Source organism: Cavia porcellus, unplaced genomic scaffold, assembly GCF_034190915.1.
Source record: "Cavia porcellus strain 051 isolate PalLab524CR breed Dunkin Hartley unplaced genomic scaffold, mCavPor4.1 scaffold_4, whole genome shotgun sequence".
Lineage (NCBI taxonomy): Eukaryota > Metazoa > Chordata > Mammalia > Rodentia > Caviidae > Cavia > Cavia porcellus.
This window is the reverse complement of record NW_026947487.1, coordinates 54,964,136-54,978,989: the sequence shown is the minus strand read 5'-3', so window position 1 is coordinate 54,978,989 and position 14,854 is coordinate 54,964,136. Positions and strand designations below refer to the sequence as shown.

The window sequence follows — 14,854 nt, the reverse complement described above, 5'->3', positions numbered from 1 at the left end:
CACAGAAACCCTTCTCGTCCTGCTGCCTGGATAGTGAACCAAGGATGACTGCCTCCTAGATCCCCGTCTCTCTGCTACACAGGCCTGGGCTCTGCTTACTGGCCATGTCCCCAGGGGACAATGGGGTGCTGTCCGTGCTGTGGGGTCAGGGATCCTCTGGAAGTGGCTTTGGTAGAACGTGTGCACTTCCAGCTCTTCAGAAACACAGCTCGACAGGCGAGCCGAACTTCCTAAGGAGGCACGATGACAACTTGGGGGAAGGAAGAGAGGAAACTCTGGCCCAAGAGACCGAACCCCTCCAGCAGCTTGGGCATCTGAGCACTGTGAAGCTCCCTTGGGAGGCGAGGGCAATAGGGGCCTGACTGTGTCCAGATTGACAGCATAGCACACAGTGGCTTGGAAACTGGTCTTGACTGGGCCAGCACCAAGAGGCCAGCACACTAAGGCCACCGAGCCGCAGTGCTGCACCACAGGAAGGTCAGGCTGCAGCACACAGTTCAGCAGCAGTGGAGAGGAAACCAAGTGCCCCTGGCTGAAGGGACACAGATGCCAGGGCTGGCGGCAGAGCTGAGGACTGGGCCCAGGCCCTGACATCGGGCTCCGTCACCTGAGGGAGCTGCTTCAACAAAGCTGTCACAAGATAGCTGAAACACATACAAGGTGTCCAGCTGGACACCAGTGGGCACAGGAGCCTGGGCACTGTTCTGGCCCCACGGCCTGCACTTCCGTCCATTCTGTCCACAAGGAACCCTGGTGTTTGTTTCAGCATGCATCGCACTGTACTCATGTGGAAGTCTGTCTTTCCTGTGAGCAGTGGTTTAGCCTGTATGCACCCACAGGTGTTCCTGCTCTAGACATGGAGATGAGCCCAGGGAAGATCAAATCACTCTGTGAGTAGCTGTGCTCCCAGGGCAGCTGCAGAGAGAGTAGTGCCACTACCTGGGAGTGGAGGCCACCTGAGCTCTGGGAGCAGGCCTGCTCTATGGCCCAAGGGCAACAAGAGTCACTCCTTAGCAGCTTCCTGGGCTGCGGCACCTGGGCGGGACTGGGACCAATGACAGTGCCTGGTGACAGGGTGTCTGAGCTGAGTCGGAAGCCACTGGCCTCCTCCTTCCTCCCAACACCTCATAACTCATCCAAAGCACTGCAGTGAGTCTCTTTATCACGTGAGCCCCCTACATCATAATCTATACCAGGACCGAGACGAGTCCTGCTTGCTCAGCACAGCCAGCAAGCCAGAGGGCTGGACACCATGTGAGTAAAACAGATGTGGCCCCCAATGTGAAACCAGCGGCCAGGTGCCTCTCCTCAGGAGCTCCACCTGCCACCCTGCCCTGTAGTGAGGCCACCACACCTGGGACAGGAGCTGAGGCCCTCACAACGCTCTGCACATAGATCTCCACACGCAGAGGCGGGTGCTCTCTCTCCCCAGCTCTCTGGACACAGACACACCCACATTGCGCTTTCCTGGGGACCCAGGAGACCACACTGGAGAAAGAGAGGGAGCAGAAGGGGAAAGTCGTGCATCTTTACACCAAGAGGTGCTCCTGGAGATGCAGGGCAGTAGCCAGATTCTGTGTGCCATGGAGGCTGAAACTGCCAGAGCCACCTGGGGGCAGGCGGAGGGGTATGGGCACCTCCTGCCACTTACTGGGGCAGCTCATGGAGGCTGTCATGGCCCTGGGTCTCACTGCCCCACACATCATCTCCTGGGGCATCTTGGTGCCTCTGGAGTCCCCATCCCACCACCTGCTTGTCTGCCCCCAGGGAATAAGGAACTTCATGAAACAGGTGCCTGACTGGAGACAGCACCCAGGTGCTGGGCTCATCCCTACAGCTCACACAAGACCACAGAGGGAAGGCGGGAGTGAGGCAGAGGACTGCAGGTGGGGGCAAGAAGGCAGGCGCTGGCCCTGCACCCTCTTCCTCCAGGCCAGTGAGGGGAACCAGGAAGGTCTGGGGCTGGAAAGGGAGGGAGGGTGGGGTGGAGCAGGGACATGGTGGCCCAGCTTCATCCCATACCCAGGAGGAAGGAGCATTCAGGAGGAGAGGCCTGCAATTCTGCAGAACAGGAGCAATGGGGACCAGCACAGGGCCACACTGGCCACTCTCAGCAGCTTCTGGCTCCTCCCTCCATCTCTCTCAGGAACAGTTCTGCCTTCTGGGCTCAGACGCTGTCTGCAGAGCATCTTCGTCCCCCTGGGTGGCTGTGTCCAGTGCTGTGCATGGTGGCTGGGAGGGTCAACTCCAGCCTCACTCCCTGAAGCCCTTGCCAGGGACGGTCTGGTCTCAGTGGGTGCATGGCCTGACCTCACCTGCTCCCCGGGTCCTGGGGATGTGCTACCAGGTGTGGGCTATACAATTAAATATTAATCCCTGCTATCCCTGACTATGCTCCCGGCAAGTCACTTGACTGATTTGCTTCCTTTAAATAGAACTTGGTCCTGTGTCCCTCTGACAGAGAGCGATGCTGAACCAGGACGCCCTGCTGAGAAGCCCTGGGTTACTCAGACATGATTAGCAAAGGTGACGATGCGTGTCCAGGCCGACGGTGCAACCTGACCCATGATGACTGCCTGACAGCGCTGAAGGGCCAGATCGGTCCACACCAGGGAGCACAGTGGATGCCCTGACGGGCTTGGATCCATCCTGGCTCCAGCTCCTGGGCAGCATCAGCAACCCTGGGATGGACATGCAGCAGTGAGGGCTCAAACCAGTCGCCGTAGAAACCACCAAGGCCAGGAAAGGGGACCAGGTGTGGAAGTGGGCTTCCTGCCAGAGTGGGAAAGGGACTGGGAAGGCAGGTGTAGGGCCACCCTGCCCTTCACCAGCCCAGGTGTGGGCTGGCCAGAACCAGCATCCCGGGGCTCTGAGGACAGGCAGAGCATAGGACCTAGTCACTGAGACTTCACAGTCAACAGCCTGCCACATTTGCATCACATGAATTGTTTTACAAAAATAATGTTTTGAGCCCTAGGGTTATATAAGAAACCTATTCATAGAAGTAATGGCAGAAAACTTCTCTGGCAAGGAAAAAGAATTTGACATGCAGATAAGTGAGGCAAATGGAACACCAACTAACCATGATCAAAAAAAAATCTACAGCAAGGCATGTGATACTCAAGATTCCAGAAATTCAACACAAAAATAGAATCCTAAAAGCTGTTAGGGGAAAGAAACAGATCACCTATAAAGGAGAACCCATCAGAATCACAGCTGGCTCCTCAGCACAAACTCTCAAGTCAAAGAGAGCTTGCAGTGAAGTATTTCAAGCCCTAAAAGAAAACAACCTACAATCCACATTGATATGCCCCACAAAAATATTTACCAAAATTGATGGAGAAGTAAGATACTTCCAGGACAAAAAACCACCAAGCCAGCACTCTAAAATGTATGAAGGACATTCTAGAAAGAAATAACAAGAAAATAACAAGGACTACAACTCCATGAACACCATCAAAAGGAATCCAAGCAAGGCAAGCAATTAAACGGAGCAGAAAAAAAGAGAGCCAACCACAGGAAAATAACATGACAAGGATAAGTCAATACGGATCAGTTATAACCATCAATGTTGGTGGTCTCCGTTCAGCAATCAAAAGACACAGACTGGCAGAATGGATCAAGAAACAAAACCCAACAATATGCAGCATACAAAAAACACATTCCTTAATTCAAAAGGAAATCCATAGACTGAAAGTAGAAAGATAGAAAACAGTACTCCATGCTACAGGAACCCAGAAAAAAAGTAGGGGCAGCTATTCTATTTGTGGACAAAGTGAATTTCAAATCAAGACTGAGGGCCAGAGATTTAGGTCAGCAGCGTAAGTGCTTGTCTGGCAAACACGTGGCTGTGAGTTCGATTTCCAGTACCAAAATAAATAAATAAATAAATTCCAAGACTGATTAAGAGAGACAAAGAGGTCACTACATCCTTGTGAAGGAACAATCCAAGAGGAAAAGATAACAATGATAACTATTATGTGCACCAAACACCATGCAACCAACTGTATTGGGGGAATCTCAACACTCCACTGTCACAAATAGGTCAACTAGACAGAAAATTAACAAAGACGTATCAGAACTGAACCGACCTTTGAACAATGGACTCAGCAGATGTCTACAGAGTGTTCCACCCCACAACATCGGAATATACACTCTTCTCAGCTGCACGGAGGATGTTCTTCAAAACAGACCACATACCAGCTCACTGACCACGAGCTCTGACCCCTTGGCCCTGCTCACTCTAAGTAAATGATCTACCTGCCACTCAGCCACAGCCCTAATCCTAACAGCTTTTATTTTGACACAGAGTCTCACAGAATCTCCCTGACTTGCAATCCCCCTGCCTCAGGGTCCCGAGCAGCATGATGACAAGTGTGTAACATTACTCAGCTGCAGAAGTGAATTTAAAATGAGAGGTTTTGTTTTTAATGGAAAAGTAATTTGAGACTGTTTACTCCTTCCTCTTAAAAATTTGGCAGTGAATGAGGAAGAGGTTGCTCATACTTAGCTGTGATAACTTTTTCTTCTTTCTTTCTTTTTGATATTTATTTACATACTTATTTTGAGAAAAGGTCTCACTATGCAGTGTAGATGGCCTTGAACTCACTACGTAGCCCAGCCTGGCCTCAAACTCTTGTGATTCTCCTGCCTCAGCTTCCCAAATGCTGGGATTATAAGGGTGTACCACTACTGGCCAGATGTGTTAATTTTCATGAGAATGACAACATCAGCCTGACGAGCATGTCAGGAGCTGGTTCCCACTTGTGCTGTGGGCTGCATGATGGGCCCTGTCTCAATAAAAACACAAAAGCAAATCACCGAAAGAGTTTAGCTTTTAAGCAAAGCATTTTGCCATGGGTAAAGCCACTTCCTGCAGGGCCGGGAAAGTGGCTGGTGCAGGAGACCCTGGGAGAGAAGAGGACACAGAAGCCAGGGCTCACAGAGCAGAGCCACCATGGCTTGTGCGGTGCAGGCAGGGTTTCAGCAGGGCTTCTGGGAGTATGTGCTGCCGCCCGTGCATGTCTGCATAGAGAATTCAGATACCAGATGGTTGAGCCTCGAAGTCCCAGGTCCCCTCTGTGCTTCCCCCTGCCCCACCCTAAGCAACAGTGCTAAACAGCAGGCTGCAGTGCCCTACTGGCCAGGCGTCACACAATGGAAGCACTGATTTTCACTGTGACAATTGCACCCACTAACCAGATCACCCAGTGAGGAGGCACACAGGCCTGTCATCCAGCCTCAGGCACAGAGCCATTTTATAGGGGATCTGATGACAACATGGTCCCTTGTCTGGGTTTCTGCACGCTGCAGACAGGACTCCCATCTGGTGGCAGGACAGTGTACTCCGTGTTCCCGTGCCACCTCCCAAAAGGTTGCCTCCAACCGCCACCCCCCATGGCTAAGTGGGGACTGAGTCCCTCTGCTAGTCTGCACGGGGCGCCCTGGTCCTTCCAATGCAGGATGTGCATGGTGTGACAGGAAAGCAAGTTCCCTGTTCCTCTGGGGAACACATCCCTGACACAGTGTCTGCCAGTCTCTGTTGGGACCCGAGGTCAGGGCTCATTGGGCGCCAAACATCTGTACGGTGCCAGGTGGAAAACTTCCCGCCTTCTCATCACTCCTACCACAGGGGGCGGGAGCGAGTGGATTTTCTCTGTCTTATAAAAATCCTGCACATTTCCCAGGCTCTTGTTTTTTCTGCCATGAAACTGCTACTGAATCATCACGAGCATGAAGACATACTGATTATCCACCTGACTTGGAAACAGTCACTCTGGAAACCATTACACATGCACTGACCTAACTCATGGTCTCCCAGACTCAGACCTGAAGTACCGTCAGATCCAGCCAGAATCACCGGGCCACACTGAACCTCTGGCTTTGAATCCATAGCAGCAGCAAGAGCTTCCGCAGGCTCAGGAACTGGGGGTGCAGCAGGGCAGAGATGCACTCAGAGTGGACTCCCCAGTTCTTGGGCAATGCAGCCAAGGCAAAAGTAACCCCCTGCCACGCAGGGGTTCAACAGCACCTGGCCCAGGGCAGCCACGGAAAGGTCGCAGAGGACTGGACTCGGAAAGGTACTGGGACCTGCCAGTGTCACCACCTGTCTGTCTTCCCTCAGAGTCGTCCTACTCTTCCCTGCATCCCCCACCCTGAGGCCCACACGTTGAGCTGGGAGCCCATGGACACATTACACCATCCGACACGGACGGAGAACAGAACAGCATGGACAGGAGGAGCTGTCATACTGCAGGACACACATGTGTAGCCCAGACGCCACCTGAGGCACCGGGCACGGACACCAAGTGATTCTCATCACTCATGATCGGTTCCCTCCTGAAGAGGGGAACCTGCCATAGAATCATCGCAAGCACGAAGACACATTGGTCATCCACCTGACTTGGAAACAGTCACTCTACCAGAAAACTAAGCACGCAGCTGAATTCACAAACATGTTTGGCATACAAGGGGGCTTGGAAGAGCTGATTCTATACCTCCCAGCAGCACAGCATGCATATTTGCAAAATACTGGATATCTGTCTAATGAGGACCAGCTCGGGCTGAGTCAGTAATTAAGGCAGTGTTTAGTGACAGCGCTAAACCCGACAAATTGGATAACAACCTACACAGGTGACATCAGAGACCAAGGTGCAGCTGCTGGTTCCAGCTCTGAAAGCACGCTGACTGCCACCCGCATGGACCTGGAGTCCACAATGCTGAGATTCCATCCCTGGAGGGCGACTGCTGGAGTCACAGCCCTGGCACCACTATCTCAGGCTGTGCAGACCACAGGCTGGGTGAGCAGAGGGCATAGGGCTCTTTGTCTCTGCAGCAGGACAAGGCTGGGCTGGGCTGGGCCAGAACAAAGGGATGGACAAGTGAATGGGTCACTTTCTGGAGGCCCAGGAGCTGACAGCGCTTGGAAAAGCCACAGGAGAAGGAAAAGAAACTGCAGAGCATGTATGAGGGGCAGGGGCTGCCAGAGAGCACGATGGCCAGGCAGCACACACGGCCAGGTTGGACAACCCCATACCTCTGTGGATCAGCATTCTCTTCCCCGCTAACCTCGACACTACAAAACGGAAGAACGGTTTGCAAATCCTGCCCCCTCCTCATACATACCCTTCTCAGGTCCAGCCTGCCATGCGATGGTCCAAGCCACTCACTAAGTGCCCAGGGTACAAAAGGCATCACAGGCTGACCCTCCGCCCAGTCCTGCCCAGGACGGCACACACTCGGCCCAGGACTCTCAGCCCAATTCAACACTGTCCTGTCCTCGCTCCACCAGAAGCTGCATCAGCTCCTGACACTGACTGCTGACCACGGGAATGTGTCACTGTAACTGACCCTTATGGAGTTCAGATCTTGGCTCTGTCCCAGCGGAGGAGTGGCATGGGTCTCCCAGTCCTGCAGGCAGACCCTAAGTGCATGGACCACAGCTGTGGGCTGGAAACTGTTTCCATGCATACACATGCACATTTATACATACCTGTAACACATGGCTATTCACATATATACATGGGGATATACATGGGGATACACATACATATACACGTGTAAGGAAATACGCACACATATACACATGGCTATACACACATACATGCATATACACACATACACATGTACAGGGCTATCCATCACATACACATGCACACAGCTATACACACATGTATATACACATATATACATGTACATGGATATAAACATACACACATGGCTATACACAGGCACACACAGGATACACACATATACATACATAGTTATACACATGCACACATGCCTATACCCAAGCATACACATGCATAGGGATAGACATACACACACATACACACACATCTATATACATGCACATATGCCTATACACATGCATACATATGCACAGGGATAGACATACACATACACACATGGCTATACATGTGCACACAAGCCTGCTGTCCGCTCAGGGCTCAGGAAGTTCTCTCCACCCATGTTTACCTGCCCACAGCTGACCAGTACCCACCCCATCAGCCCCTCAGGGTGCCTGTCCACTGCCATCAATGTGGGGTGCTCACACCACGCCAGGAGGCATCAGGACCCGCTCAGGTAGAGTCAGGCTGGGGGTTCCACGGAGGCACGGACGCACGGACGGCAGCTCGGCGTGCAGAAGCCAGTCAGTAAGTAAACACATTTAAATACTCCTAAACCCAAAGAGTGAGGCCTGCCTGAGAGCTGGGGACCTGGGACTCAGTAAGGGGAGGTGCTATAGGGAAGGCAAGGACCCGGCTCCACACAGTGCTGAGTGCTGTGCCGGGTGCCTGAGGTGTCCCCGAGGTTGGGACCTCTTGGATACAGAACTCTCAGTGTGACAATGAGCATGTGAGACATCCGAGGGTGATTTTTATGCTCGGTACTGGAATAACTTCCTGTAAGTATGGCTGCCCCTTCTGGATGGGACCAGCCTGCCTATGGTTACATGCCCCTCACCCTGCAGTGACAACCTTGGGACATCCTCGGTGTGGTATCTGAGCGGTGGGGTGGACACCCCCAAGACCTACGACCCTCTACCTGCATCAGCCCTCCACCCAGGCCACCGTAGAAGGGAGGCAGGGAGGGGGCTGAATCCCAGGGGGCCCTGGCCCCCTGCACCATCCCCTCTCAGATCTCCTGAGGACAGAAGATACAAACGCAGGTCTGACCCAGAGGCACTGCTGGGCTCTGCTGACCCGATGCCAGCCTCACACTGTCTTCTTGGGAACACAGCTGTCGCCCATGCCGTCCCTGTGCTCGATTCATTCATACATGGACAGTGGTGACTGGGGGCAGCACTGACCAGATTCCCAGAGGTTGGGAACAACTTGCCCAGCACCCCTCAGGGGCTCACACTCAGGCCAGCATCCTTACCCCTGCCACCCCTGAAGGTCATCCTTTCTGCGCCACCTCTCCTCTGGCTTCAGGTGGGCAGGTGTCCCAGGCAGGTGATGGGCAGAGGACCCAATGTGGTGGCTTTCCCTAGCCGTTCACCCAGTGTCTTTGTCTCGAGAATGACGGCAGCAGTGAGTGACGACTACCTGGGGCACACCCTGCTCATGTCCCATGGGTGCACACGAAGGCTGTTCAGTCACCACGAGTCCACTGAGATGGGAACACTCAGGTTTGCTGAGGAGACATGGGCCCTGCCCTGCCTGGGCATCTTTGCCATCCCCTGACCGAGCCTGGCATGCAATGCCTGAGCCTGTGACCTGTGTCATACCTGGTTGGTTCCCAGGTGGCTGCAGGGAGCCCACAGGTCCCAGCAGACCTGGCCCCCTTGCCACCCTGACCCAGGTGGGGGCCTTATGTCTGTCTTGGCTTTCTGCCCACAGGGTTACCTGGATCCATGTGGCCAGCCCTGGCCCACTCAGCTAGGTTTCCCTGCTCTTGCCTGCCTGGTGCGAGGCTCACGGAGACCTCCGCATTGTGCTGTGTGGGCTGCACCTCCTAAACGCCTCTGAAGGCTGAGCCCTCCAGCTGAGGGCCCTGACTTCCTGCTCTTGGGGACTCGGGCTTGCTGGCAGGCTGTCCAGGAAGTACCATCCCAGCATGAAGGTAATGAATAGCATGTGTGAGCGATCATAGCCTGCCCAGCCGGGGCGCTGGGGCCATGGGGTGACCAGGACAGAGGCCAGGACGCAGCCCTGAGAGCTTGGCTGTGGGTCAATGAGCAACCAGGTCAGGGTAAGAGGCGCCGCAGTGGGGTTCCCTGACACGTCAGATCCTGCTGCAGAGTAATGGGCATCACACCAGGTCACGAGTCCCTGCAGGGAGGGAGAGGGAGGCTGAGCTTGGCTCCAGCCCAGCCAAGCATGTCCTGCAGTATACAGTGTCACCTGGGTCCTTTGGAAAAGCACGGGCACGTGTCCCACAGCTGGGCACAAAGCAGGGCTCCCCCCACCCACAGACCCCAGTGACCTGGGGCAAGCAGAGGGGACGCCTGCTCACCCACAGCCTCCTCCTGGCTGCCTCGAACTCAGTGGGGGGTTAAACACCCATGGGTAGACTGTACAATAGCACTGACACACACAGGACAGTCCTGACCCCAATGAGTGTGGCTGTGTGACTGGACAGAGGAAACTGGTAGGGACAGACTGTCTGGAAAGGGACCCTGAAGCACAGCTCCTGATCCCCAGAAATTGCACCGACCCTAGAGCCTGCCGGTCCGAGACCATTTTCATATCAAATCACCCTGGCCTGCAGCGCTGGTCCTCCCAGGCAGTCCTCACCCGCTGCCTCATGTGGCACCGGTCCCCACATGGCAGGGCCCCTGTGGGGTGAACAGGGCACAGAGCTCAAGAAAAGTGCCCCTCCTTGATGGCACACCTCAAACTGCAGATGCCTGGGGGGACAAGGCAAGGCACTCTGGCTCACTCTGCACTGCTGGTGCAAAGACACTTTGAATCCAGAAGCTCATGTCTGGCTATAACACAGTGCGGGTAACACTGACCCTCAGGGAGCCACCAGCCTCACACTTCTGCTCTGTCACCAGGAGGCCTGCACTTCAGGGCTCCCTGCAGCTCCGACAGCTTCTGATGACAGGAGTCAGCACGGCCTATCAATGGGACGAGGCCCTGTCTTCAGCTGTGTGCATGCTTCTTAAAACGATAAGCAGCTCCCATGAAAAATGTATAACTTGCTACCAGGCAGGTTCCAACAGTTCCCTGAGAACTTACACCAGGGCTTGGAAAACGGTAATGCTGTCATTCCCCTGGGATTCTGCCACTTTGGAAGTGACTTCTGTCCAGTGAAAACAAAACAAAACAAAAAAAAACTTTTATTTGAAAAATATGAACTTTACAAAACATTCGCTGCATACTTTCCAGATAATCTCTGATCTTAGCTCAATAAGTGAAAGTAACTTTGCTGAGCCCCTCAGGACAGGAGCTCCCTGGGCCTGAGTTCGAGGGGTTCCCCTGTGATGACAGAGGTGGGTATCCCAAGGCTGAGCTATAGGCATGTGGAGCAGGCTAGTGCCCAGCCACTGTGTCCTTCAAGAGCAGGGGTTCAGGCCAGGCCCCTCAGGTGCTGTGCTGCCCACCCAGGAGGACTGTCCTGGGTGGGATGTCACTCCTGACAGTGATAGTCAGGACCAAATATCTCTGGCTGGAGGAGACAGCTGGCAGCAGCAGGGCCGGATAAGACCCTCACACACTCAGGACCACAGCACGTCATTCACAAGACTCGGGAGTAACAAGCTGGAGCCTCAATTTTCTTTAGAGTATAATTCGCTTAATTATTCACTTAAACATTTAGGTCTTTAACGGCAGCACCTCAGGGAGCTGCACCTGGCACTGGGCTGCACTGCTAGCCTGGCTAGGTGCCGCAGGTCGGCTATGCCTGATATGGAGTGTCTCCCACAGGTTGCAGGCAAGGGCTTGGTGCCCACCAGCAGTGCCATAGGGGCTCATGGGACATAGGCGGGTGGAGCTGCACCAAAGGGAGTGGGGTGACCAGCTGCCTTTGCAGGGGTCACTGAGCCTGGCCTCTTCCTACTCCTGCTCCTGGACCTGTGAGGAGATTATCTGCTCTGCTAGGCATTGGGGCAGCAGTGTCCACCTCATTGCTGCCCAAAGCACCGGGACCAACAGACTCACATAGTAGTCATGGAGGCCACATGCCAAAACAAATCTTCTCTTAGTAAGCAGGGGTCTTGGTCACCTGACCCAGCTCTGGGAAGCTGCTGACAGGGGGCCCTGCCCAGGGACTGCGGGGAACGTGCTCCAGCCCCACGTGGCCGCCTCCAGCTCTTCCTGACAGAGCAATTCCCCTGGGTTCAAAATACTCAGCCAACCCTGGGAAACACCAAATAGGAATGGGGAAAGTAGCTGAGACCAGAAGGCACTGCCCGGTGCTCCGGACACCTGAGCAGGCAATCAATCTGCACTTGAGGGGAAGAAAAGACGGCTGGTGACGCTTGGCACACGGGGCTGACCATCCCCTTCTGACTGGGTGTGGGGGTCACTTTCTTATCCGAAACTGAGAACAGCCTGTGTCTGTCGCCCTGGGGAGCACAGAGTGATCCAGACACGCAGTGCTTTGCTCTGTGAGTGTCCCCTGGGCCAGGGCCCATTTGATAGGGCACTGCCCAAGGACACACAGGCCATCCGTTCTAGACAACAGGAGTGACAGCACTGTGCCTTTAGCACACACCCATCCCAGCGGGGCTCAGTGGCTGCGGAAATCCACACAAGGCTAATGCCTGAAACACGGTCATTTTCCCGACCACGCTGCTAGTCAACAGTCAGCCTAGCACACAGCCGGAAGCCATACTACCAAACTGGCAATGAACACGTTTTACTTCCCACGTCCCTTTAAGGATGTCCAGTCCTTCTCAGCTCATATCGCTTGAAACTGTCCCTCGGATGCCTAATTACAACGATGGACTCCAACGGGTAAGTGTGTACCCCCCCATGCGGCAGCTTGCGTAAGTACTGGACTTGGTGCACTGTGGGCTGCACTGCTGTGAAGCAGGAGGGGTCATACGTGCGGGCCTCACACAGGAGCGGGCGGGCAGTACGTCCAGGGCAGTCACTCAGCACCCAGACCTGCGACAGCAGCTCGCACCACTGCACACACGTTCCGTCCTAGCAAAAAAGTTTCCAGACTGTCCCCAAAGCAATGGCTTTAATGTGTTTCATAATTAGTATTTAATGAGCCTCCAAAACACCCAGAATTGCATCCAAACGCATCCCACCAGAGGCACTTGTGTTTCCCATCAGAGAAGTCTTAATAAAAACATCCCACACAACTGAAAATGTGTGATGTTTGCGGGGCAGGAGCAACTGTGCATCTGCCTCAGCCTGGAGGTGACACGGGGACTCCAGACAGGGTGGCCAACATGGACTGGCCAGCAGTGGACAGCCCAGCACCCAGGCTTGACCAGGTGCTGGGGAGCAGAGCCTGTGACCATGGAGGATGTACAAGGCTGCTGCTGAGACTCAGAACAGATGTGGGAGGCAGGGGGCACTAGGTGAACTTCAGCACGCCCGAGCCAGGCCTGCTGACCTGGGCAATGTTGGAGCCCAGCGTTCTCCACCAACGGAGGCTGAGACCATATAGGGGCTTGTGGCAAGGAGGTCCGCAGGGCTATGGTTTGGGGTTGGGGTAGTCCCCTCAACCTAAAGCAAACACAAGGCATGGCCTTTGGGGTCCACGGACATCGTGCTGTCCCCGCCATCCTGGCCCCTTTCCCAGCAGGAGTGGAGTCAGGCTTGAGCTGCCAGGGTGGACATCGATGCCATAATTCCTGCTCCCAATGCCGAGTATGGGCAAAGGGATGCCACAACACCAGGAAGTGGAGCTGGGATGGGGCCCAGAGGACGGAGGAGGGGACAGAGGTGGAGCAGCTCTCGCTTGTGTGAGTGGAATGATCCTGAGTACACAAACTGAGGCCGAAGCTTCCAGGACACATGAGAGCCCTTCTGGTCACCCCCACGAGGTCCCTCCCAAAGGTTACTGTGGCAAAAGCAAGGTGGACCCCAAGCAAGCTACAGAAATGCAGGGCTCAGGAGGAGAGCCTGGTGTCCACCTTGCAGGGCTCTACACTGACTGGATCCAGCCGTGGTAGAAGTGGATCCTGGAGAGACCTCAGGCAGGCACCAGAGTGATATCGGGGCAGCCACACAGGACGAAGGTCAGGCAGACAGCCAGGACACAGCACAGTGTGAGAAGGACCCTCAGCCTACAATGCTGATATCAGTATCAGGAGAAGGGAACAGCTCAGGACAGGACAACAGCTGACATATCACGTACCCGGACACAACGCAGCCACATCCATCATGCAGACAATCCCATACACCCCTGTACCCACCCCATGGATTGCACATTCCACATATCACACAGGGCTGCTACCACACAAACAACCCTCATGTAACCCACACTCCAATACATGCAACACACCTGCCTGTGTGTAACAGGCGCACCCCATATAACACATACATCCACACCTCACACACCCTATGTGTCACAAACACAAGTTACACGTACACCCCGAGATCACATTCCCCACACATCTCTCAGGAGCTGAGAGAAAACCGCACAGCCATGGCAGTGGTGAGGCCCAGCCACAGGCCAGCCACAGACAAAGGGCACTGTGGGACCCAGCAAGACACCTGACGTGAGAACTGCAGGTCAGAGCAGATGACATCATGCTCCACAGAGGAGTCTAGCAAAGAAACGCCAGCGCTGGGAACATGGGACTGGGAAGGACCAGGGAGGGCAACCCATGACGATGGGCCTCGGGGTCGCAGTCCAGCAAGCACATCTCTGAGCACTCCCCTGCAGGTGGCCCCAGAGACTCCAGCTGCTGCCCGCACTGCTCAGGGCAGCTCTCAATTCCGTCTGGGTTTAGTTTGTTCCCAAAAGCTGGCTTGTGTTTTTCCTCTACGTCCTCTGCATCATTTTACCGAGGGCTTTTAGTGCTCAACAAGTTGCGGCTCTTCAGGAAATTTTCCTTGGCCTTTGACCCGGTCTGAGCACACTGGGTAGCAGCACAGCTCTTTCTGGAAGTTATTCAGCAGCAAAGGCTTGGAATAAGGGTGAAACCAGTGCAAAAGCTTGCTTGCAAAGAGACAGAAAGACAAGTGGCATCCAAATCAGAAGGCAGCACCCGCAGTGACCGACTCCAGCCCTCTCCACAGACACAGCTGGACCTAAGCAGGGCTGGGGGTGCTGGGAGGCCAGAGGTGGGAAGGGGCAGGTCACAGCGTGCAACGTGCAGATACTGCATGACAAACCCCCAAGGCCCAGCCCACGCCAGGCCCATCCTGCCCAGTGACATGGCGTGTGCATCCCACATTACGCTGAGGTGGAGATAGCCTGGCCCATACAGATTCACAAA

At 54.5% G+C, this 14,854-nt stretch overlaps 1 protein-coding gene across 7 annotated transcripts in view; it reads right to left on the bottom strand.

Annotated features, from left to right (window-relative positions):
- Atp11a (ATPase phospholipid transporting 11A) overlaps positions 1 to 14,854 on the bottom strand; it is an 83,259-nt gene that overhangs the window by 45,898 nt on the left and 22,507 nt on the right. The gene's annotated exons all lie outside the window — the stretch shown is intronic.